The sequence below is a fragment of the Portunus trituberculatus genome, chromosome 17 (assembly GCF_017591435.1).
Source record: "Portunus trituberculatus isolate SZX2019 chromosome 17, ASM1759143v1, whole genome shotgun sequence".
NCBI lineage: Eukaryota > Metazoa > Arthropoda > Malacostraca > Decapoda > Portunidae > Portunus > Portunus trituberculatus.
Window position 1 is genome coordinate 26,290,659 of NC_059271.1, and position 24,407 is coordinate 26,315,065.

Here is a 24,407-nt window from a genome sequence, read left to right on the forward strand (position 1 = left end):
CACAGTTTGCTGAGCACGATCGCGAGGGACAATGTATCGTAAAAGTTCTGAAGCAATTTAAAAAATAATGCACCTAATGTTTCGTTTTTTTAATACAACTTTGTTGTGTTGTGAAAGTGTCGACTTGTCTGAAAAAAGGGTTACTAATATATTTTTTTACAAAAGAGCAATTTTGCGTAATGAAAAAGTTGAATGGGCGAGAAAAATACCTTTAATATCGTTGTGGTATCATATATGTTATTATATGACTTTAAAGGGACACCAACCACATTATGTTTCCCTTACACAAAACACAACATCGCCCGAAGCTGAAAGATTATGAAAACTTTGCAGTGTAATCAAGGACCAAGAATGAAAAATACTGCTCTCTCTCTCTCTCTCTCTCTCTCTCTCTCTCTCTCTCTCTCTCTCTCTCTCTCTCTCTCTCTCTCTCTCTCTCTCTCTCTCTCTCTCTCTCTCGTGGGTTGTTAATGTATCTCATTTTCTCTCCTCTTTTCTCAGGTATGTCACTGCAGCCCATCACCTGCTGTCGGTCATGCCCTCACCGACACGACTACCAAGGAGGCTCAGTTGGTGATGTCATGGGTGAGTTCCTTTGGCAATTGCTTAGGAAGCTTGATTAAGGATGTAGAATTTAGACAGATCACCATTTCTTTTTTTTTCTTTATTCTACCGATCTTTTTCGTCACATCTGTATCTATCTATCTGTCAAACTATCTATTTGTGTATCTTTCTATTGCTTTATTCATCTATTATCCATGTCTATCTTTCTATAATGTGTGTTGGCGCCTATCTATCTATCTTGCTCTAGTTGTCTGTCTGTATATATGTCTGCCATTCTTGTTTTTATCCTTTGTGTTTGCTTCCACATCTCTCTCTCTCTCTCTCTCTCTCTCTCTCTCTCTCTCTCTCTCTCTCTCTCTCTCTCTCTCTCTCTCTCTCTCTCTCTCTCTCTCTCTCTCTCATAACAGATTCATCTTTACTGTATATTTCCCCTTCCGTTCGTCTTTTTAATTATGGAAAAATACATAGATTTTATTTCTTTTCTTCGTATCTTCTCTCTGTTGTTGCTTCTTTTCCCTTTCTCTGTTCGCTTTTTTTTCCATATGAAGTTGAGATTTGTAAAATATTTTGATTGCATGAATAGTGTTATTATTGACCTTTTTTTTTGTTTGCTTATTAATTTGATTCATTAATTTATTTACTTGTTCAATCGGCTCTATATTTGTCAGCTCATGTGTTTATTAATCAGTTTACTGTCTTGTTTAATCGTTCACCCATTTATTCATTTATATATTTACAAATCTGTTCGCTTGCTATTCGTTCATTTATTAACTCATTCAGTTTGCCAGTCCCCAACTCAACATATCTGTTTGTCAGTCAGTCAGTCAGTCAGTCAGTCAGTCGGTCGGTCGCTCCTTCACTCTCTCTCTCACTTTCTCATTTTAAAGTCATAAGCGAGGTATCAGCATTGCTATGCACTGAAAGCGTTTTTAACGTTCCGGGAACACGAGCGAGGATTGAATATTCGCAAAAATTCTCGTATTGCATGTTTTATTAAACAAATGGCAAAGTTTTATTGAATGACAGTTGCATTTATCAGTCCTGTTTATCACCACCACCACCACCATCATCATCATCATCATCATCATCATCATCATCATCATCATCATCACCATCATCACCATCATTATTACCAATCATCTATGCAACAGTCAAAAATCTCCCTGGTATCAGTTTTTCCTTCGCTTTCTTTTTCCACTCTGCTAGTCGTCTGTTCTAATTTCATTCTTTCTCTTATTGGGTTGAAAATAGTCCAGTAAGGCAGCGGCATCCTGTTAGCTGCAGTGGCTGCCTCGTTACAGTGCTGCATTGCTTTAAGTTGAGATGGTTCCTGATGTACATGTACTTTACCGCACGTTAGTACCAGTCTGCAACGCGAGTGTCAAGAGCTTCCACCTCACATAGCGTCGTCGAATTTATTGCCATGTGATTGTATTTTACTCACTGGTCGGCATTTAGGTGCATGTGGTAGTGTCTCCCGATGTATTTTTGTCCGTCTGATTCTGTTTGTTAATTATTTTCTCTTTCCTTTGCCATGAAGTATTTTACGAGAAAAGTATCAGACACATCCTGAACTACGTAGATTCGCCAACCGATTGGAAAACTTTTTCTTTTGTTTTGTGGGAGTGGCAATCAAGCGGAATTTTTCTTCTTTTTCTTTTCGTCCTACCTTTAACCTTTTGTGATTCTCCTTCTTGGATATGAAGAAAAATATACATACTAGTACCATTGGGCGTGAATGGAATCAAAATATTTATCTATATGTCTATTTCTTCTCCCTTTACGATTGTCATCCAAGGAATACATTATACTTATTTTGAGCGTAACGAATTGTCGTGTTCATAATCGCATGAAAAGCCTCGTAGCGTTGTCTGAATGGTATTCTGATTAATGTCTTCCTCGGCTCTTGTCTGCTTTACTGCTGACAACCATGACTCCAGTTACTTGAGTGACGCTAAAGAAAGAATTACAGGCTGTGGAAGGTTTGAGCCACTCTGTAATTCCGTTGTTGTCAGGAATAGCTGTAAAACTTCAGGCTGTTTCATTCGATCCGGGGAAAGCATCAATACTCAAAGACTTAAATAGACGTTTTTTTCCCTCTCTGCATGACCATCACCTGTGAGATGTGAATGCATTTTAGATCTATAAGTAAATACTGTGGCGGTCTTTGCTGCCGCTGCGAGTCAAAGGAAAATTAGTAAATAATCTCTCTCAGAACTTCATGACAATAGAAATAAGTAGAAATAAAAGAACAATAGTTCCCTGCAGTCCACTAATGGGAAGTATACTGATATTTTCTTTTTTTCAACACTTTTCGTGGAGGACAATTTGTCAACAAATCCTTGTTTGCTTTCCTTAAACATCAAGGTGACCTTCTTGAATCGACCATTTCACTAATTACTGCACCAAATTTAATCTCCTCCTCCTCCTCCTCCTCCTCCTCCTCCTCCTCCTCCTCCTCCTCCTCCTCCTCCTCCTCCTCCTCCTCCTCCTCCTCCTCCTCCTCCTCCTCCTCCTCCTCCTCCTCCTCCTCCTCCTCCTCCTCCTCCTCCTCCTCCTCCTCCCTACCTTCCACCGTCGCGCTTCTCGTAAAACATTTCATACATCAAATCTAGCCCAAGACTTTACTAAGGATGAGCGCTTCTCAGGGGGAGGATATAAAACTAATTATGAGAGAATACCCTCAGGGATTAACACTGTACAGATCCCTGACCTATTTACACGGAAAAAAATAATATTTAGAATATTAGTAATGATAATAATAATAAGAAGAAGAAGAAAGAGAAGAAAAGAAGAAGAAGAAGAAGAAGAAGAAGAAGAAGAAGAAAAGTGAGTTAGTGAGTTGCTATTATTTGCACAATGTCTCAATGAAAAAGAAACTCATTTGTCAGGCAGATTTAAATTTTTTGGTTTTACTTGCACAACACTAAAAGTCTTGAAATGAACTCTTTTCGGTGCTTCATTTTTGCAGTTAATGTTTTGCCCACATATTCTTATTCATTCAACTCATTCACTTTTTTTATTATTATCCATTGATATTATTTCACCTACTTGCTTTGATTTAATCTTTTCATGTTTTATTTATCTAATGAATTGCTTATTTTTTTTTTTCTGAAGGTAATTAATTAAGTTCCATTATGCTTTACTCTTTTATTTTGGTTTCTTTCTTTATTTGCATTGGGAGATTTTGGACGATATAATACAGCTTACATGAAGGATTGATAAACATACACATTTACTTACGACAAGGAACACAGTAGAAAACTACACACACACACACACACACACACACACACACACACACACACACACACACACACACACACACACACACACACACACACACACACACACACACACACACACACACACACACACACACACACACACACAGTGGTTAGAGCGCTGGCTTCACAAGCCAGAGGACCGGGGTTCGATTCCCCAGCCGGGTGGAGATATTTGGGTGTGTCTCCTTTCACGTGTAGCCCCTGTTCACCTAGCAGTGAGTAGGTACGAGATGTAAATCGAGGAGTTGTGACCTTGTTGTCCCGGTGTGTGGTGTGTGCCTGGTCTCAGGCCTATCCGAAGATCGGAAATAATGAGCTCTGAGCTCGTTCCGTAGGGTAACGTCTGGCTGTCTCGTCAGAGACTGCAGCAGGTCAAACAGTGAAACACACAACAACTAAAACTACAACTGAGCCCAACAGAAAAATCAAGAAAAATATTGAAGAAAACAGTATGCCAAATATGACGAGTTAGTGGGCACTGGTCAAAGAAACTCTTCACTACTGTGTCTGGAGAGGAGTGTGGTGGCGGAATGGTGCAGCGGCGTACTGACGATTGATAGCTAAGACCAGACTGACTGAAAAGCGGCATGAAGTTTGTTAGGGTCTGAGAGGCATTGAGATGGAAGTGAAGATGAGGATATTTAGTGGATTTATTGTTATTGTTGTGATGTTGATTGCTCGGATTAATCGTAAAATAGTGCAGCTCAGCATTTCTTCCATTGTTCTTCTCTTCTTTTGTTAGACATCTTTCCTCCTCGTTATATATTTCTCATTCCCAAATCTGTTTTTTTTTCCCCGATGTGTACGGACATGTAAATAATAATGGTGAAGGTTGGTGGTTGTAGTGGTGAAGTTAGTTGTAGTAGTAGTAGTAGTAGTAGTAGTAGTAATAGTAGTAGTAGTAGTAGTAATAGTAGTAGTAGTAGTAATAGTAGTAGTAGTTGTTGTTGTTATTGTTTTTGTTGTAAGAATAGCAGAGATTTCTGATATTGTTGTGTAAGAATAATTCCATCCGTTTCATCATTCACGCCCACACGTGTAGCTTCAACAATTTTCACAAAACAAAAGGTGTAACAGTGCTTCTAAAACACTCGCTGAATAAAATTGAGGTTGTACGCAACACTAAAAAATAAACAATTGAATAGATAAATAAAAGTTACGTATCGTTGTGCTTCTGCCGCAGGACAATGAAATCTGAACAAGTTTTCTCACAAGTTGAGGAATTGTTGGTGTTGTGTTGCGTCTGTCATTGTATTGGCGAGAAGTGTTGTAGAGAGAGAGAGAGAGAGAGAGAGAGAGAGAGAGAGAGAGAGAGAGAGAGAGAGAGCTCCCATCCCACAAACCAATATAATCAGTCTTCCACGGGAGTGTGTACTACATGGTGAGGAATATTCAAGGAGATAGCATTGTAGCATTTTCCAATAGACCTGTTGAAGCTGCGGCCCAAGAGTGCACCCTGAGTCTGCCCACGCTGGCGTAAAGCTTTTCTGGCGCAACGTTCCTCTCTTGTCTGTGGCTGCTTTGTTGATCAGTGTGGTGTGCGGTGCTTGTGGTGACCAGGGCTTGCTAACTGTCCAGGGCAGAACGTGAGAGAGAGAGAGAGAGAGAGAGAGAGAAACCTATTTCGGCAATAATCTACTTAGTGTAGGTAATGCCAGCCAATGTTTGAAAAGAAGGAAGATACAGTATAAAATTAGACCCAACGCTTACCTGTGCTTGCTTGCCCACCTGCCTGTTTGTGTGTTTGCTTTACAGAGAGAGAGAGAGAGAGAGAGAGAGAGAGAGAGAGAAACCTATTTCTGCAATAATCTACTTAGTGTAGGTAATGACAGCCAATGTTTGAAAAGAAGGAAGATACAGTATAAAATTAGACCCAACGCTTACCTGTGCTTGCTTGCCCACCTGCCTGTTTGTGTGTTTGCTTTACATTTGTTTGCCGGTACTCGATAATTAATACCAGTATGCTTCCTTTTTTCGAACAGATAAATAAACTGTGAGTGAACCTTAAAAGTCTGATTTATTAGCACCGGAGTTTTATCTGTACTTGGGGATATGAAAAAAATAACATTTCTGTGTATCTCTTATCTGTTCGCTTCTTTCTTGGTCTTTTACTACGATTACGGAGAACGTTTCTTTTGTTATCTCCTATCCTTGTGTGTCTCCCTCGGTTTGTAGTTTCAGCAAACGTTCCACTATTTATTTTTCTTTATCTCTGTGTGTCTCATCCTGTGTTAACCTGACGCAGTCAAAGAAGAAGAGTGAAGAAATAAGAAAAGAAAAGAAATGAGAGAAATAGAAAAGTAAAGGAAGAAGGAAGACAAGAAAAGTAGAAAACACAGTACCATTTAGTTAGAATTTTGTTTAAGGCCTTGATGGTAACAAATAGGAAGGTCTACACATGGCCTAAACTACACGGAAAACAGGCAAGATATGGAAAACACATTTAGTCCTGGCATACGATAAGGAAGGTATCGCAGGCGAGGGGACGCTGACAAATCTAACAGTTGATACAAAACCATCCAACTGCAACTGGCAAGCACGACAATCCTCCTGCAACTCTATTACATACGACACAAAACTTGGCCCTAGTTATCCACGTATTTCTCCTCTCGTCACGTTGTGGGAATACAGGGAGAGCGACACACTTTCTCTTCCATCTCTCCGTATCTCTTGTCCCTCTCTTGTGTAAGACCGTATTATAACCCATATTCAAAAACGCTTTGCTTTCTCTCGGCGATTATTTCCAAAGGCTCTAGTTGAAGATGCTCTTGTTTTTTTACGGGTATTTTTATGATTCTGGTGATGGATTAGCAAGATTTCTAGTTGATCATAGGGAGAAACTGTCTTGCAAACCCGGCTAGTTGTCTATGGGGACTTGAAATATTGTTGTGGTGAAAGACAAGGCGTTTCTGAATATGGCCGCAAATCTCATCTTATATACCTGCGTCTTTCATCTTCCTTTTGTGAGGATAGAAAGGCCTTGTACTGTTTCTCCTCTGTCTCTCCGGGTCTACCTTCCGCCTCCTCCTCCTCCTCCTCCTCCTCCTCCTCCTCCTCCTCCTCCTCCTCCTCCTCCTCCTCCTCCTCCTCCTCCTGTTGTTGTTGTTGAAGTTTCCCCCTAGTGCGGTAATTTAAAACTTTTTTCCCTTAAGAATAATCTAACTTAGGATGCCGCAGTTAATGGGTGCAGTGCAGTCGTGTTTTTTTTTTTTTTTTCATAACGTTTAGGTGTTTTTTCTTTCTCTTTCTTGCGCAACACGGCTTTGTGATGATGGGTTTTATTGCCTCAAAGCTTTCAGTCTCCCTGTTTTTTTGGCTATGTTTTTCCCTGACTGTCATGTCATTGGTACTTTTTTTTTTTTTTTTTTTTTTTTTTGTGTGTGTGTGTGTGAGAGAGAGAGAGAGAGAGAGAGAGAGAGAGAGAGAGAGAGAGAGAGAGAGAGAGAGAGAGAGAGAGAAACAGACAAGGAAAGCTAACATCTAGTCTAGTGTGTGTGTGTGTGTGAGAGAGAGAGAGAGAGAGAGAGAGAGAGAGAGAGAGAGAGAGAGAGAGAGAGAGAGAGAGAGAGAGAGAGAGACAAGGAAAGCTAACATCTAGTCGCTAACAACCTTAATCATTCCTGTGTCAAGAATTTTAGACTGAAAAAAAAAAACATTCTCATCTTTTATACATGTTCGTAAATTTATCCTGGGGCGGATCTCACGCAAGGGTGTCCGGACGCGCGAGTGGGTTTGGCCGGGAGTGATTTGTGAGATGGAGGCGGCTGTGGGGGAGGGCTGAGCGTCACTTGTGTTGAATAAGCTGTGGATTTGGTCGATGTGCCCGTAGCTTTGAATGATTGATGTTAGGCTGCGAGTGACGGGTCATCAGCTGAGGAAACGAGACTACAGAGAAGGAGGGAAGGAAGGAAGCATGGGAGTAAGGGCGATAGGCTGATTACAGGTAAAGAAGGAGACAGAGATGTATTATAGAGACAGAGCTATATTACTTAGTAAAACACACACACACACACACACACACAGAGAGAGAGGTGGCCCAAGACTGAGGGAATTATACATAGGGAACGAGGGATAGATAAAGAGATAAACAAGGGAAGGAAATCCATTATGTATAAGATTAATTGTATTTTGTTGAGAGAAGTTAATAGAGCTTAGTCTAATATTCACTTGTGACTCGCAGCATTATCAACTCTCACAACAACTTTTGACTTATTTGGTTACTTATTTTAGCAAAGCCGATTTAGTCAGGTTTTAAATTAATCCCTTTTTAATGTCTCCAAACAAGAAGAAAAAACGTTTAAAATTTTTTTTTTTTTTATGATAACGTAGACATTTTATGCCTTGCCATTTTTTCAGGTGATGAAACGCGTAAAAATATTGTTGCCGGGTGTATTTTTTTTTTTTTCAGATCACAAAAAGAGTCATGTGTAATATTTTGAATTATAAACACCTATTTGTTGAAATATTATTTTCTATCATTACTTTTCTCTCATACAAATATGTTAATTTAGAAGACCCTTTCTGTCATACCTGGATAACAAAAGAGGAAATCTGAACTTTATTATATTTACCTGTTTAATGCCGTGAGTAAATTGGAAGAGCACCGATTAATGCGACCAAGTGATTCAAAAGACTGTCCCTAAACCAAGATTGTTTACGGGCATTGCATTAATCATATGAGCAACTTACAAACTCACTTCAATTGTGTATTATATTCTACTTCCATCGTAATTCATCCAATCAATCTATACAAATTATCGACTACCTGTGTACCTTGTTAGATTTCCAGTTGATCAAAAGATTTAATATTGAGGATAACGAAATACAATGGAAGTGAATGTATGTTACTCGGTTAATCGCTGCCTGATCAGGACAGTACACCCTCCACAGCTTACAATCAGACAGTCGCAGCTTCTAAAACTTCCTTTTCCCCTACATAAGTCTTAAATTACAGGTGTTGAATATTCAATTTTACCTTCGGTTGCTCTGTTATAGTCAAATATTAAATATACCTCTCTCTCTCTCTCTCTCTCTCTCTCTCTCTCTCTCTCTCTCTCTCTCTCTCTCTCTCTCTCTCTCTCTCTCTCTCTCTCTGAAAAAAGTTAACAGAAAAAAATATAAAAAATGTTGCTGTTTTAAATAACACGACGGATATTTTTTTAGTTTTCTTTTTTTCCGAAAAGACTACGTGTGGTGTTGAAATATTTTTGAAAATTGATATCAAAATTTATTCTAAATGACTAGAAAAATCAAGAACAACACGTTGCGATATTAAGAGAACATTGGTGTTAACGAAATGTGATTATGGAGATGACATTTTTTTTATTTTGTGACGCGTCTTTGTCTGAAATAACACTGATTTTTTTTTCTTAGTATTCCTTTTCTTTCCTATCTTGTCATGAGAGTCTTTATTCTGAAAAAAAAAATAATAATAATTTAGGCGCTTATAAAAAAGGGAAAGAAGAAAATGTATTCAATGTTCATGAGGAGAAATGGCGCAAATCAGGCAATTTACTCCAAATAACAATGAGTCAAAAATGTTTTGTGATAATTTTCGCAACGCGTGGACATAGAATCAGAGAATGCCTTCTGCAGGCACGAAGTGAAGCCTGACGTGCTGTGTTTGCTCTGTTAAACTTTGAACACCTGATTAGAATGGCCGCTAAAGAACGCTTTTTTTTTTTTTCCTTTTCCTCTATTCCTTTTTTCCTCTTTAGTGAGGTCTTCTCTATTCAATACCCGATATTTTCACTCTCGCCTAACGTTGTCTTTTTTTTAACTTGGACTATATAAGCACTCCTGCGGGCCTGTGTCGACCAGGTACAGTATCAGCAGCGTCCCAGAGGCTTCACGGTGGCCGGACTTCATCGAACAACTTTTTCTGTATTCAATAATTTGATTTACAGCTTAGTTACGATTGGAAGTTGTGTGTGTGTGTGTGTGTGTGTGTGTGTGTGTGTGTGTGTGTGTGTGTGTGTGTGTGTGTGTGTGTGTATGTGTGTGTGTATATACCCATCCTTCCGTCTATCAGTCTGTCTACATATGCGTGTGTTTGCGTACATGTTTACCGCGTGTGTTGACTTGCGGTGGATGTGCTTGCTGGCGGAAAAATACTAGCGTGTCTGACTACAGCTCTTGTACGGGTGTGTGTTGACGCGGAACGCACGCCACGCCGCCGCTCCAGGCATTGTTTGGGTGGCCTGGGAGAGGGGAAAGGAGGGAGGGGAGGCCAGGAAGGGGAAGGTTAACTCTATGGGTTTGAGTTCTAGGAGAGAGGTCACCGTGTACGTGGAGAAGCGGAGTGAGTGTTCGAGCTAATCCTTTCACTGGTAGATTTTGTTTTTCATACTCACCCACACAATTTTCAGAGACATTGTGCGTTCTCAGGAAGACAATTTGATCCACCAGTTTTCTTTATCTCCGTTTCTCCAAGCAGATATTTTCCTTCTTATTGATAAAAAGGTATCGAAGAAAGCAGTAGTTAGAGTATTTCTGGTACCACTGCACTGTCTTTTTCTGTTTGTATATACTGAATTGAAGGTGTGTGATATTGCGTTTTAGGAATTCACTATTTTGTTTTCTGATTATATTGAGATTTTGTTGTGTGAGAGCGTATGTTATTTAAAGCACGAATGTAATTTCGAAATATCCTCATGTAAAATGGAAATAAACTTTGGAAATTTTGTATATTGGTACGTGTTATTTGTAATAGAGAACGATAAGGATGAGAAGAAACACAAAAGAACACAAATATGGAACAAATAGTAGAATATGTGATAGCCCTAATGAGGCTCTGTGGTAAACTAGACGCTATGTAATCTAAAATGAGACACGCAGATTTGTTAAGATAGGAGGTAAAGACTCCTCCCTTGCACCTTTCCCTTCAGCCAGGGTAAGTGAAGGAAGAGTGGGCGGGAAGGAAGAGCAATAAAATCAGTTTCACGAAGTTACAGTTTGTCAGTGTGACGTGTGTGGCACAGTATTGTTTTGCTGCAGAGATGTAGTTGCTGCGGCGCTCTGGAAGGTGTAGCTTGCCGTGTACGTGGAGGAGAAAGTGAGGGACAATGTACGTAAAGTGTAGCTGCACGTACGAAGTCTAGCCGTAGGGAATATATACGTACATGGCGGCTTGGCAAAATAACAGCCGTCATCGTTAGCGGGGAGAAAAGACCATACAAAAACAACTACGTAGCGAAACAATGGAACAGTGAGGCGCGTAATTCAATAGGAATGTTTGACTTGTGCTTCGTTGTATAGACCTGCGCTTCGTAATTCATATTCGATACTATTTCAGATGAAGATTTCTAAGTGAGCGCCTAACCTGGATACCTGTGTTGAAGCTTTAGAGGAGTTATATCTGTTTACTAGTTTAGTAGTAGTAGTAGTAGTAGTAGTAGTAGTAGTATCATTGTCTATTATTATTTATTATTTTTAGCATTGTTATTATTATTATTATTATTATATTATTATTATTACTATTATTATTATTATTGTTTTTATTATTATTATTATTATATTATTATTATTACTATTATTATTATTATTATTATTATTATTATTATTATTATTATTATTATTATTATATTATTATTATTATTACTATTATTATTATTGTTTTTATTATTTTATTATTATTATTATTAATTATTATCATTATCATTTTTCTTATTAGTATTATCATTATTATTGTTGTTATTATTGTTTTTATTATTATCATTATTATTATTATTATTATTATTAGTAGTAGTAGTAGTAGTGTAGCATAATTATTTTTGCCATTATTGGTATTATTATTATTATTATTATTATTATTATTATTATTATTATTATTATTATTATTATTATTATTATTATTATTATTATTATTATTATTATTATTATTATTATTATCATCATTCAAAGAAAGCTTTGGTAAATTAATCAACATGTTACTTGGAAGTCAGCAAATATAGGGTAGTTCGTTGCAACATCCCGTACCACGAAATGTATCAGTTTCATGACTCATATTTCTTACTTGTGATACATCGTGTGTTGCATTTCACAGCCTGGCTTCATCCGTTCGTTCGTTCGTTTGTCTGATTGCTGGCTCGCGTGTTCGTTCATAAAGCGAATAGCAGAGAACTATACTTTTCGGCTCAGACGTACATACAAGTACGTACTTTTGTGTCACTCCGCACAGGGTAAACAACTTTTCTGCTTCAAACGCCTATCCCACCTTTTATTTCTTACTTTTGCTATTTTTCCTCGTTCATGTTTTCGTTCTGAGTTCGGTCTTCTCTCCACAAGTTGTGTTTAGGGAGAGATACTAATATGTGACCTTTGTCTTCACCGTATATCTTTTCACTCTACTGCGATATGCAACAACTTACAGCACTTAAAACACTGTTCAAAACCTTCTTAAACATCATCATCAGTGAAAATGTTAATTATAATTTATCACAAATATAGAAACGAAGAAAATAAAGAAACTGCAAAAGAATAAGCTTCTTAAATACTTTGCGTTCATTTTTAAACTGCAAAAGAATAAACGACTTAAATACTTAGCGTTCATTTTTACCGTTAAATTTCCTGCGTCGTATTAGTTACCTTTCTTAAACCTTGTGATTCCAGGCAAAGAGAGAGCAATAGGAATTTTACAGTCGAGTGTTCTCTTCATTAATAGAACACGCTAATGGTCTATTCTGTTGCTCTAGGTTTCCTGACTATTTCTCACTCGCTTCTCTGTGAAAACTGGAAAGTCGGCTTGAGTTAAAGTCCCTATGTCAATTTAGGCTCCAATTAAGTGGGAACGGAATGCCTCGAACCACTGCGAAGCGAAGTTAACGTCAGCGAGACCGTCGTGTTGGTAGTTTGTCTTGGACCCGCGCCTAAAACAAGCGAAATAAAAAAAGTTAGAGAAACATCGTTGCTCCAATTTCTCTCTGGCTGTGGTAGTAGCGGCAGTAGCTGTCACTGTCTGGTGGAGGGAAAAGCAGAGGAAGTGGAGCAATGACGATAAAAGTGCTACGTCTTGTGAATGGAAAGCATGAGATGTGTATTGACAGAAGCACCGGAAACAGCGTCCGAAAAGTGTGTTACGAGCTGAGCGCTGCGCCTTCGTAGTCCGGATGAATGAAAATGGAATCACAGTTGGATGAAAGACTTCTCTCCTCTTCCTCCTCCTCCTCCTCTTTGCTAGGTTGTTGGAAGAGGCGGAGGCGGTGTTTCTGGCGTAGGATTAAGGGAGAGATTGCTCGAGAAAGGTAATAACGCCAATAAAACTCAACTATTTGGTCCTGATGTGCCCCAATATCCAGGGAGACGGAGGAAGAGAGAGGGAAGCTTCCGGTAGTTCCTGCTTCATATTACCTCTCCCCGGATGGGCGGTGAATGGAGTTATTACAGTCATTCTCTGTTTTATTCAGCGGTATTAACATTTAGTCTTTCTCGTTTATGGACCTTTGTTTGAGAATTGATTTTTCGACACTCGGGAGAAGCTGATGCAAGTGACGGAGTTATTAGATGAGTTGTTATGAGTATTTCTGTTTTACTCAGTTGTAGCAGCGCTTTTATTGCATCATTTATTACACCCTTTTTGATTGTTAATTTTTCCGGCGGTCAAAGGAAGCTTACGAGGATGCGATTGACTTTGTTGCTTTGAAAGGCTTCATTGTTGATTTATTGTTGATATTTTCAGTTGTATTATACTGCTGACATTCGTTAGAACACTTAGCAGAATTCCTGGCGGCCTTCAGTACAAATAAAGCGAGAGGTTATTTCCGTCCATGTGAGCCAAGTGACCGTGGCTCGGATAAATGCAGGAGGGAGTCATGATCAAGGGAAATTGGTTGACACAAATCATATCGTTGAATTAACCATCTGCAAAAATTGTAAAATGTTTCTCTCTCTCTCTCTCTCTCTCTCTCTCTCTCTCTCTCTCTCTCTCTCTCTCTCTCTCTCTCTCTCTCTCTCTCTCTCTCTCTCTCTCTCTCTCTCTCTCTCTCTCTCTCTCTCTCTCTCTCTCTCTCTCTCTCTCTCTCTCTCTCTCTCTCTCTCTCTCTCTCTCTCTCTCTCTCTCTCTCTCTCTCTCTCTCTCTCTCTCTCTCTCTCTCTCTCTCTCTCTCTCTCTCTCTCTCTCTCTCTCTCTCTCTCTCTCTCTCTCTCTCTCTCTCTCTCTCTCTCTCTCTCTCTCTCTCTCTCTCTCTCTCTCTCTCTCTCTCTCTCTCTCTCTCTCTCTCTCTCTCTCTCTCTCTCTCTCCTTACGCCGATCTCCAGCCGTCGCAAGATCAGAGTACGCGGCTTTGTATGATTACTAACACGAGCTGCGTCATCATTCAACCATTAGTTCAGAGATACGCCACAAGAAGGCTGCGCAATCGTTAAATCATGTTCGCGAGCTTGCCTATTGAGGGCGAGGCTACTCTGAATTGTTTAAAAAAAAAAAAAAATCAGTCGTGGAACTGAATATCAAAAATTGTACCACAGAGTAGCATAGATACCAAATTACTTCATAAATTTGCTGATACAAACAGAATTATCCTCTCTGATAAAACCTGTCACGTGTCTATTGATGAATGCTTGAAATTGCTCTAGCTGTCAGTTTTCCTACTCTTATGTAGCGAACAAGTAAAGACCACGTGGTTCTCATTATACCACGGCAAGGTAGTGGCGCGCTGGTAAACAATGTGCTCTGTTGTCACCCTCGTTATGAACATCTGCATCTAGACGTCTTTTGAGTAGTGCCACGTGTGAATGCTCCCTGAAACCTATTACTCTCAGAATTCGAAAAATGTGTGAAGCTCAAGGGTAGCACCTGGTAGAGAAAGATTTAGAAGGATGGGTTCATGTTCACAGCAATGCATGCTATATATAAAAAGTTTCCGTGTTCGAACATAGAACAAAGCAGAAAAATGTAATATTGCAAACATTTATTTCGTTACATCTATTTATCTATTTTTACTTTTGATTCTCTCTCTCTCTCTCTCTCTCTCTCTCTCTCTCTCTCTCTCTCTCTCTCTCTCTCTCTCTCTCTCTCTCTCTCTCTCTCTCTCTCTCTCTCTCTCTCTCTCTCTCTCTCTCGTGTCTGTATTTCACATTGTAGCTTTCATTGCATTCTTCACTCACCAGGAATAGTTGATATTGCACAGCCAGTTATGATTTGCACGATTTCGTACCTTTGTTTCGCCACTGTGGAGACACATTCCTCACCGCGGCCTGCGAACAACACTTATTAATACACATAGTTAAACCCCTTAATGCAGACGCCACGGCACAGCGAGCTAAATTAAGGATTATGTTAGTTTAATGCACTTTGTTAATTCTCCCGGTGATGTATTGTCAAAAAATGTACCAAGGCTTACATGAGCTTGCTGTTTGGTTGTCTATGAGTTTGAGAGAGAGAGAGAGAGAGAGAGAGAGAGAGAGAGAGAGAGAGAGAAAAAATTATCTACTTGTCTACTATATGCTTATCTATATTCGAAAAATATACTACATTAAAAGAACATTGCATTCTCTTTTCTATGAAGTTAGTTTCTCTCTCTCTCTCTCTCTCTCTCTCTCTCTCTCTCTCTCTCTCTCTCTCTCTCTCTCTCTCTCTCTCTCTCTCTCTCTCTCTCTCTCTCTCTCACGCTTTGCACACTCCTGAAGCATCCTTGCACACATTCTCATGCACACTCACCCTCCACCTTCGTCATCTTGGTTGTGATGCTCCTTACCCACAAGTTTTCTTTCCCCACTTCATCGCTGAAAAAATATATGTATCATCTCCGGAGCTCCAATGAGAAACATAGATGAAGAGGAGCGCGCGTATAAAGAGAAAGGAGTGAAGAGGAGGAGGAGGAGGAACCAAAATGCTGAGAGGAACATATGCTGATGCTGCTGACTTACCAAGAAGGGCCTCGAGTGTCTCATTAGTAAGGCAGGAGAAACAGGGGAGTGAGAGAGGAGGACCGCTGGAGGAGACAAACACTTCCCTCACCAAGTTCTTTGCCTTGTTTAAGAATATGTCTTGTTGTTTTTTTTCCGGCGCATGAGAGCTTCAGGCAGTGAGGCGAGGCTGGGACATGTAAAATGGTAAGGATAATGAAAGGAAGCATTGATGTCACTAATTAGGCTTAATGATGTTGATATGATAATAAACGAGTTTCTTATCATTAGTTCCTTTTCTTGTAAACTCCGGAACTCCCTGCCTGCTTCTCTGTATCCTCCTTTATATAACATGATGCCTTTACACTTATTCTTCAGTGGTGATGGTGGTGGTGAGAGTAACATCAGCAATATTACATTGTCTGTGTTAGTTGCGTTTAAAACTTGAAATCTACGCGTCTTTACTTTCTATCGGGAAAAATTTTTTTCATTTATTTTTTCATTTTATTTGTTTTTTCACTTGTCACCAAAAATACTTTATTCATAGTTTGCTCTGCATTTATGTTTTATCTCAGCGTGAGTCTTTCCTGCGCGTCACCGCGGGACGAGGCTTGCTCCCTACTTCATTTCCGCATGCTTAACTTCCCTCCACCCTGCGCCACTCGCCTCCTATCACCACCTCCGTCCCTGCATCCTGCTCGCCTATCATTCATCTTCGTTCCCGCCTTCATATCGCTCTCTCGTACCCTCTCTTCCTGTACTCCCACTCATTTCTCTCTCCTATCCGTTGAACTCCTTTCCCTCTCTTCCTTCCTGCCGTCATCTCCCAGCCATGATCTCATCCTCTTCTCTCCCCACGCGAGCTCTACACTAAGTTATCTTCCTCGAGTTTGATCACGGAGGCCCCAGAGCGCACAGGAGGTCTGTCAGCGGGTGCCGTCAGTGTTGGCCCGATGGGGACGGATATTGAATCTGCCAGAGCAGTTTGTTGAGCCCCAGGTGACCCCCCAGCCCTAAGAATCCTCCTACATCTCCTACACTGCCTCCCACGATCTCTACCCAAAACCCATCCAGGAGCGATAAAACTGTGCACTTGCTCATTCATCCATTTGTGTGTGTGTGTGTGTGTGTGTGTGTGTGTGTGTGTGTACTGTATTTTTTCATCTGTCTTTTTATAAAGTCTTCCATTTCTCTTCATTTTAGAGGGGGAGATTCTTCCTGTGTGTGTGTGTGTGTGTGTGTGTGTGTGTGTGTGTGTGTGTGTGTGTGTGTGTGTGTGTGTGTGTGTGTGTAATTCACCTCGGTCGCCTACTGGTCACCCAGCCAGTCTTCCCCATTACGGAGCGAACTCAGAGCTCATAGACTGATCTTCGGGTAGGACTGAGACCATAACACACAACACACACCGGGAAAGCGAGGCCACAACCCCTCGAGTTACATCTCGTACCTATTTACTGTTAGGTGACCAGGGGCCACACATTAAGAGGCTTGCCCATTTGCCTCTCCGCTTACCGGGACTCGAACCCGGCCCTCTCGATTGAGAGTCGAGCGTGCTAACCACTACACTACGCTGTGTGTGTGTGTGTGTGTGTGTGTGTGTGTGTGTGTGTGTGTGTGTGTGTGTGTGTGTGTGTGTGTGTGTGTGTGTGTGTGTGTGTGTGTCCGTCCGTCCGCGTCGACACTGCGAGGATGTAGCAAAACCCGAAAGAGAAAGAAGGAAGCACAAAAATTAAATAACGACATTACCGGGACAAAATCTAATTAACCAACTCATACCTGGAAATGAATGGAGACGATTTCTTTATCGATCTACGGTAAGGTGAAATATGAGTGAAGAGAGAAAGAAAAAAAGACAAATATGCGTGCTGAGCGTTTCTCCCGGCAGCGCTAAACGGTAACAGAAGCGAAGCAGGACAACCTCCCTTTGCGACCATTAATCTTCCCAGCACGGAATCCAAGCGGGAAATCAGCATCCGCGTGCCTGTGTTTCGCCTCCACCGGTGCCTCGCCTCAACAGTGTTCGCGGGCCCGTAGTGTCCTTCAGTTGAGTAATTAATGTCAAGTGCATCCCCGCGAACCGCCAGTGGTGTGTAGCATTGCTCCCGCGACGAGCACTTCACCGCGGGGACCGGCAGGGGAGGGACAGAACCTTGTGTGTGTGTGTGTGTGTGTGTGTGTGTGTGTGTGTGTGTGTGTGTGTGTGTGTTTGTTTCACTGTTTCACTGTTTGATCTGCTGCAGTCTTTGACGAGACAGCCAGACGTTACCCTTCGGAACGAGCTCAGAGCTCATTATTTCCGATCTTCGGATAGGCCTGAGACCAGGCACACACCACACACCGGGACAACAAGGTCACAACTCCTCGATTTACATCCCGTACCTACTCACTGCTAGGTGAACAGGGGCTACACGTGAAAGGAGACACCCAAATATCTCCACCCGGCCGGGGAATCGAACCCCGGTCCTCTGGCTTGTGAAACCAGCGCTCTAACCACTGAGCTACCGTGTGTGTGTGTGTGTGTGTGTGTGTGTGTGTGTGTGTGTGTGTGTGTGTGTGTGTTTGTGTGTGTGTGTGTGTGTGTGTGTGTGTGTTTTGTGATAGGCATGGATACCTTGCGACACAAAGTTAAGCCCTCCAAGTACCAGAGTCTGTAAAAAAAAATGTACTATTAACGTTAATAGTAGTAGTAGTAGTAGTAGTAGTAGTAGTAGTAGTATAGTAGAAGTAGTAGTAGCATCAGCATCAGGAGCAACAGCAGCAGCAGCAGTAGTAGTAGTAGTAGTAGTAGTAGTAGTAGTAGTGTCGGAGTGGTAGTGATAGTGATATTAAGTGCAGAGAGAGAGAGAGAGAGAGAGAGAGAGAGAGAGAGAGAGAGAGAGAGAGCACGTACTCATTAATATGAAGTAAGAGCGCTGCGGCAGGACACCTTTAGCGGGGGGATCGGGGAGGCGCCGAGGGTACCCGGGTTATTACTCTCCGAGACCAGGATATGTCGCACCTGACACACACTTTGCCTTCTGGTGGCGCCGCGCTGGATGCGTCAGAGCGGGAAGCATAATAGCAAGAACTCGCATGTGGGGAGTGACACCGTGCGAAAGCCCTATCGTACTTTTTCTCTCAAATTAACTGCAATTTTTCGTGCACTCTTTAATTAGCTGAATAGTTCTTATCGGGTGTTTCCTCCTGTTTTGATTTTTGTTTTTTTTTGAGTCACAATACGGGAAGAGAAAATGTTTGATTCATTAAAATTTGTGTTTAAATCTGTTTGAAAGAAAATAGTGTACGTTGGTAGAATATAAATACGAAATGAGAGGAAAAGTAATATAGTGTTTCAAGAAACTTGTATGACTTAAGAAGGTGATTAGTTTGTGGTAAAACACACACACACACACACACACACACACACACACACACACACACACACACACACACACACACACACACACCACCACCACCACCACTTCCACTTCCACTACCACTACCACCACCACCACTACCCCCACCACCACAAAAAAAACAAGAATGATAAGACAGCGAAGGAGTAGGAAAAGGAGGAGAAAAGTAAAACGAAAGAAGGAGAACATAGAAACGAGTCTGAGGAAAGTGAAGGACGTTTGCTGAGGAAGATAGAGAAATGGGAACGAATGAAATGGAAGTGAAGGACAGAGTATGGCGGAAAACTGGAACTGCAGGACATGAGATGGATGGCACATGGCACGGATAAGACGAGGGTGGTTGCATGCAGGATGTTTTACGATGTCACTCTGTCTAGGCTTCCTGGAAATGACACAAGTGATTCATCTCTCGTCACACATCATCCTTCTTTAGTTACTCTTTTCGAAACAATGACGTCAAAGTCACTCTCTTTATCACCTTGTTTCAAACTTTTTTTCCGTCGTGACGTAAACAGAGAGGTGTTGGCTGTCTTGGTTCTACGTATGATGCAAATTAAATAGTCTTCACTTTGTGGGTAAAAGGAAATATTTAAACACTCATATTATGTACGTATCGCTATTATTATGTACGTTATCTCTATTATCTAACGTTTTGTACATGCATCGAAAAGACCACGATAATTACATGTATATTTCATTGATTAATACAGAAAACATTGTGTGAAAAATACTATGAAAGTAGTGGACAAACAGAAGTAGTGCGATTTCCAGGGGAGGAAGCAACAGCCACAAGGGAAGAAACGTATTTCTGGTGGAATATGTGGTGAGCTGAGGAGCAGATTTGCATGAGCGATGCGACGCAGAAAATGCGCCTCGTCATCACAAGTTTTACCAGTGAGCAAAGGCAGCGAGCGGGACTCAGGGGTGGGCCGGCTTGGTGATCCTTAGGGCGTATAATTACAGCCTAAAATTTCCCTTTTGATAGCAGCAACCCGCAGATTTTCACTATTTGGGGAGGGGGTAAAAATGTTCCTTGGAGTAGATAAAACCAGACGTGTGTGTTGCGTCCGATCATTGCTGGGGACGGCCCGCTCCGATGGAAGTGTAGAATAAACACTATCTACACTATCTACCCGCCCAGTCCTTTTTGATGCGAAATGGTGATGGTGTTCCCCGCGACCTGACTGCCGCCCTCGGTGCCTGGCGTTACTGGTAGCAGCAAATTATGCCTTCCCCCTCACGCCTGACGTCTGCCGTGCCACCTTCACGTCGTCGGAGTTAATATGTGACACTGAACATCCTCCAGTACATTAGTTGATAAGACCATATTCTGAAACACATTGCTGCCGCATTTCGACTACTTTAAGAGTACTCTAATTGTAGTTATATGTGTTTTTAAGAGTGTTTTTAGAGTCTTGGTGAAAGATCAGCAAATTATCTACATTATGAACAGGATAAACACTCTTAAGAACCGAATGGTTATCTCTTTAGTCTTTTAGAATGGTCGTGATGAGAGATCAAAGTGTTTCTGAAGCCATAGTTTCTGGCTTTATGCACGCATGTTCACAGTGAATAACATAACACCTATGGAGATTTTGTTTGCAAGAAGAGATATGTTCGGTTATGTTTTCTTTTATTATTTTTTTTATTAATGCAAGAAGGGAAGCTGACCGAGAGCAACAAAATTTTTTTTTAAATATATCCACTGGATGATGATGCATGAATGATGTATAAAAATTTTAGGCCAAAGAAAAGAGTCTACCTGAAGACATACTTATCATCATCATCATCATCATCATCATCATCCGCCTCCCATTCCGCATTCCGAGGTGTCTACGTCTGGCGGCGAGAGTCACACGACACAGACACAAAAGGTAAATTGCTTTTAAAATCCAAGTGAACAGAAGTTCCCCTTCCTCCACCACCTCCACCACCACCACTACCACCACTACCACCACTACCACCACTCCCATCTCCAGCAGGCATTAAATGAAACACGATATGCGACTCCACATCCGGTCTCACTGATGTCGTTGTGTGTGTGTGTGTGTGTGTGTGTGTGTGTGTGTGTGTGTGTGTGTGTGTGTGTGTGTGTGTGTGTGTGTGTGTGTGCGCGCGCGCGCGTGGATGTGTAGGTGTGCATGCGTTCGCGCACATCAAACATGGAAAAGTGATACTGACCCAGACATATAGGAAACATGTAGAAAAATCTGTGTGTGTGTGTGTGTGTGTGTGTGTGTGTGTGTGTGTGTGTGTGTGTGTGTGTGTGTGTGTGTTTCTCGCTAGTGATGCAAGCCGGAGAGTGACGTAAGAGACCATGCATTAGGCTGTAATCTCTGCAGATGAGGCTCGCCAGCAGAGGCTACACGCGGCTAGCACACCAAACAATATATCATAATGTAATTGCCGCCTCGCCCGCCAATAGCATCCCCGGGAATGTGTGTTGTGAACCCTCATGTCGTATAATTCACGCAGTCAATCCCTGGACGTGCTGCGGTGGGATACAAAGCCGTCCCGTTTTGTTGACATAAATGGTGCGGAAGCTTTACCGAAAATTTGAACCAATGAATTTATTTATTTATTTATTCGTTCGTTTTATTTATTTATTTGTTTATTTATTTATTTAATAGTGTGTACTTTTTCCGCGCTGGGGGAGGTAAAAGCTGGTTGGTGCGGTGCAGTAAAAAATATATAAATTCTAGTATTATTATAACTAGTTATAAATTGAAAAATGTATGTATAAGCGGAATCATTTGATGGAAATAATGCTGAATTAAAAAAAAAACTGGTAACATTTCCCGCAGCATTAAGAGAAATAAAAATGCAATGTCATCCATTGAGGTGAAATGCCGATGCGGGTTTAAGAATATTCCAGAGAGCACAGACATTCACTGCTGTGATGGAGGATATCTCATGATCTCTATTGCTGTTATTTACACTGTTGAGAGTAACTGAAGATATGAGAGGTAGATTAATATTGCAGAGAGACAGATAGACACGGTAATAGTAAGTAAGGTAGATTGATTGACAGGCACTGTGTCAAAAAAAACCAATATATATATATATATATATATATATATATATATATATATATATATATATATATATATATATATATATATATATATATATATATATATATATATATATATATATATATATATATATATATATATATATGAGTTTTTTATGTAAGAGAAGAAGATTGGCCAAAGGTAACAAAAATATAAATAAAAGAGAGTTACAAGATATCTGATAATAGTGTTCCGTTCTTTGCATTTACGGTTTTCGCTTTTCTTCTTTATGTATCAAAGTGATCCTTGCAGCGCGGCTGTGGGCGTGGACGTGGGCGTGTAGAGTGGAGGATAAATATAGGTGGTGTGGCTTACCTACTTACCGCCCACATCCTTGCTCATAAAGCACAGCATTTTCCACGAGTTATATATCTTTTCTGAAACAAGCAGAACATTTCTATTTTGTTGACCAGGCCCGGAACCTGTGTATGTGAACCTTGTTTTGTTTTTGTCCAAGTTTTTTTTTTTTCTCTCTCTTTCTCTTTCTCTCTTACTCGACTAAATCCTGAAAAGATGTTGAAGTTTGCGCGATCCTATATGCACCTGACCGCACTCAGGTGGGTAAGACCAGATCCGCTGAGGCGTCTTGCTGCATCCTAAGCTCCATGTAAAATTTGAAGTTTGTTAATTTTTGCAGCCTTGAACAACGACTAGTGAAGGAAAGGGATCGTTTAGAGTAACCAACGCGTTCGAGTGAAACATTTCGTCTAGCTCTGTCTTCTTTTAGGTCCATATGCTAAAAATAGATAAATAGATAAATAAGAAAAATAAACGATTGCTTTATCTTGAAAAGTTTTAACACGCTGTACTGGAAGTTGTTCAGGTTTTGAATAGTGTTTTCTAATCTTGGCGATGCTTTAAGGACACCGTGTTATCAAGGGTAGAAATATCCTTGAGAATCCTAGTTATCATCTCTTTTGTGTTTGACAATATTCCTGATCAGAGAGCAGGATTCCACAAGCACCGCCATCACAGACCAGTCAGTCTCTTGTTCTTTTCAATATATTTTCATCTAATGCCCCTCCTTGACCAGTGTGTGTGCTTAGAATTACTGAATAGAAATGTTTCATGATTCTTTGTATTGTATAACTGCAAACACTGCAAAAGATAACCATAACAACCATAATTTTAATTACAACTGCAGCTTCCCAACTTGGACCAAAAAAAAGCTTTGGTTATAAAGAAAAACACGTACATATATTGTGTAAATCTCATTTGTATACATATTTACCACAAAAAAATATATACAAGTTATTCAGAATTTTACTTATAGGTAATTTTGCACACAATTACATTTCAATTAAATATTTCTTTTTATAATTTCAGTTTATATCTTAGATTCTGCATTACATTTAATTACATTGACATATTTTTCTGTAATTAATTCTCCCCCATTACTCATTCATCCACCAACCCACCACCTGCCCATCCATCCAGCTACCCACTCAACCACATCTACCTATCCACCCACGCACTCTTATCTACAGAGCCACTTAACCGCACGTCTGCTGCCCACTAACCAACCCACCCACACTCACCAACATACCCACCTATTAACCTGTCCACCCTACCATCCACTACACATTGACCTACCCGTTCGAACCACTCACTGATCCATGCACACATCCATCTACTGTCCACCGACCCACCAAACACAACTCTTCCATCCATCCACCGATCCATTCACTCACCTCCACCAAACTCACCATGCTCAACTCACCGACATATCCCTTAACCCATACTCTCCACTCATCCTCTAACATCCACTAACCCATCAGCTCATGTACCCCACACACAAATTCATGCACCAATCCAACTATCCATTCACCTATCCGACTACTTGTGTGTGTGTGTGTGTGTGTGTGTGTGTGTGTGTGTGTGTGTGTGTGTGTGTGTGTGTGTGAAGTGTGTGTGTGTGCAAGTGTTAATTCATAGCACGGTAAGGCTACTGGGTGCACACTTTCCCAGACATGACGTAGTACCTATGACGTGTGTAATTCACCTTGGTCGTCTGCTGGTCATCCAGCCAGTCTTCCCCATTCCGGAGCGAGATCAGAGCTCATAGACCGATCTTCGGCTAGGACTGAGACCACAACACACTCCACACACCGGGAAAGCGAGGCCACAACCCCTCGAGTTACATCCCGTACCTATTTACTGCTAGGTGAGCAGGGGCCACACATTAAGAGGCTTGCCCATTTGCCTCTCCGCTTCCCGGGACTCGAACCCTGCCCTCTCGATTG

At 40.8% G+C, this 24,407-nt stretch overlaps 1 long non-coding RNA gene and 1 other non-coding gene across 2 annotated transcripts in view; one reads left to right on the top strand and one right to left on the bottom strand.

Moving 5' to 3' along the window:
* The first annotated feature begins 499 nt into the window (after positions 1-499).
* LOC123504950 overlaps positions 500-24,407 on the top strand; it is an 84,438-nt gene continuing 60,530 nt past the window's right edge. Inside the window, exon 1 of the long non-coding RNA XR_006674997.1 lies at positions 500-585. This is a non-coding gene — a long non-coding RNA (uncharacterized LOC123504950). The remainder of the gene's footprint in view (positions 586-24,407) is intronic.
* On the bottom strand, positions 17,193-17,266 carry Trnae-cuc. The gene has a single exon. It is a non-coding gene; the product is annotated as a tRNA-Glu (tRNA).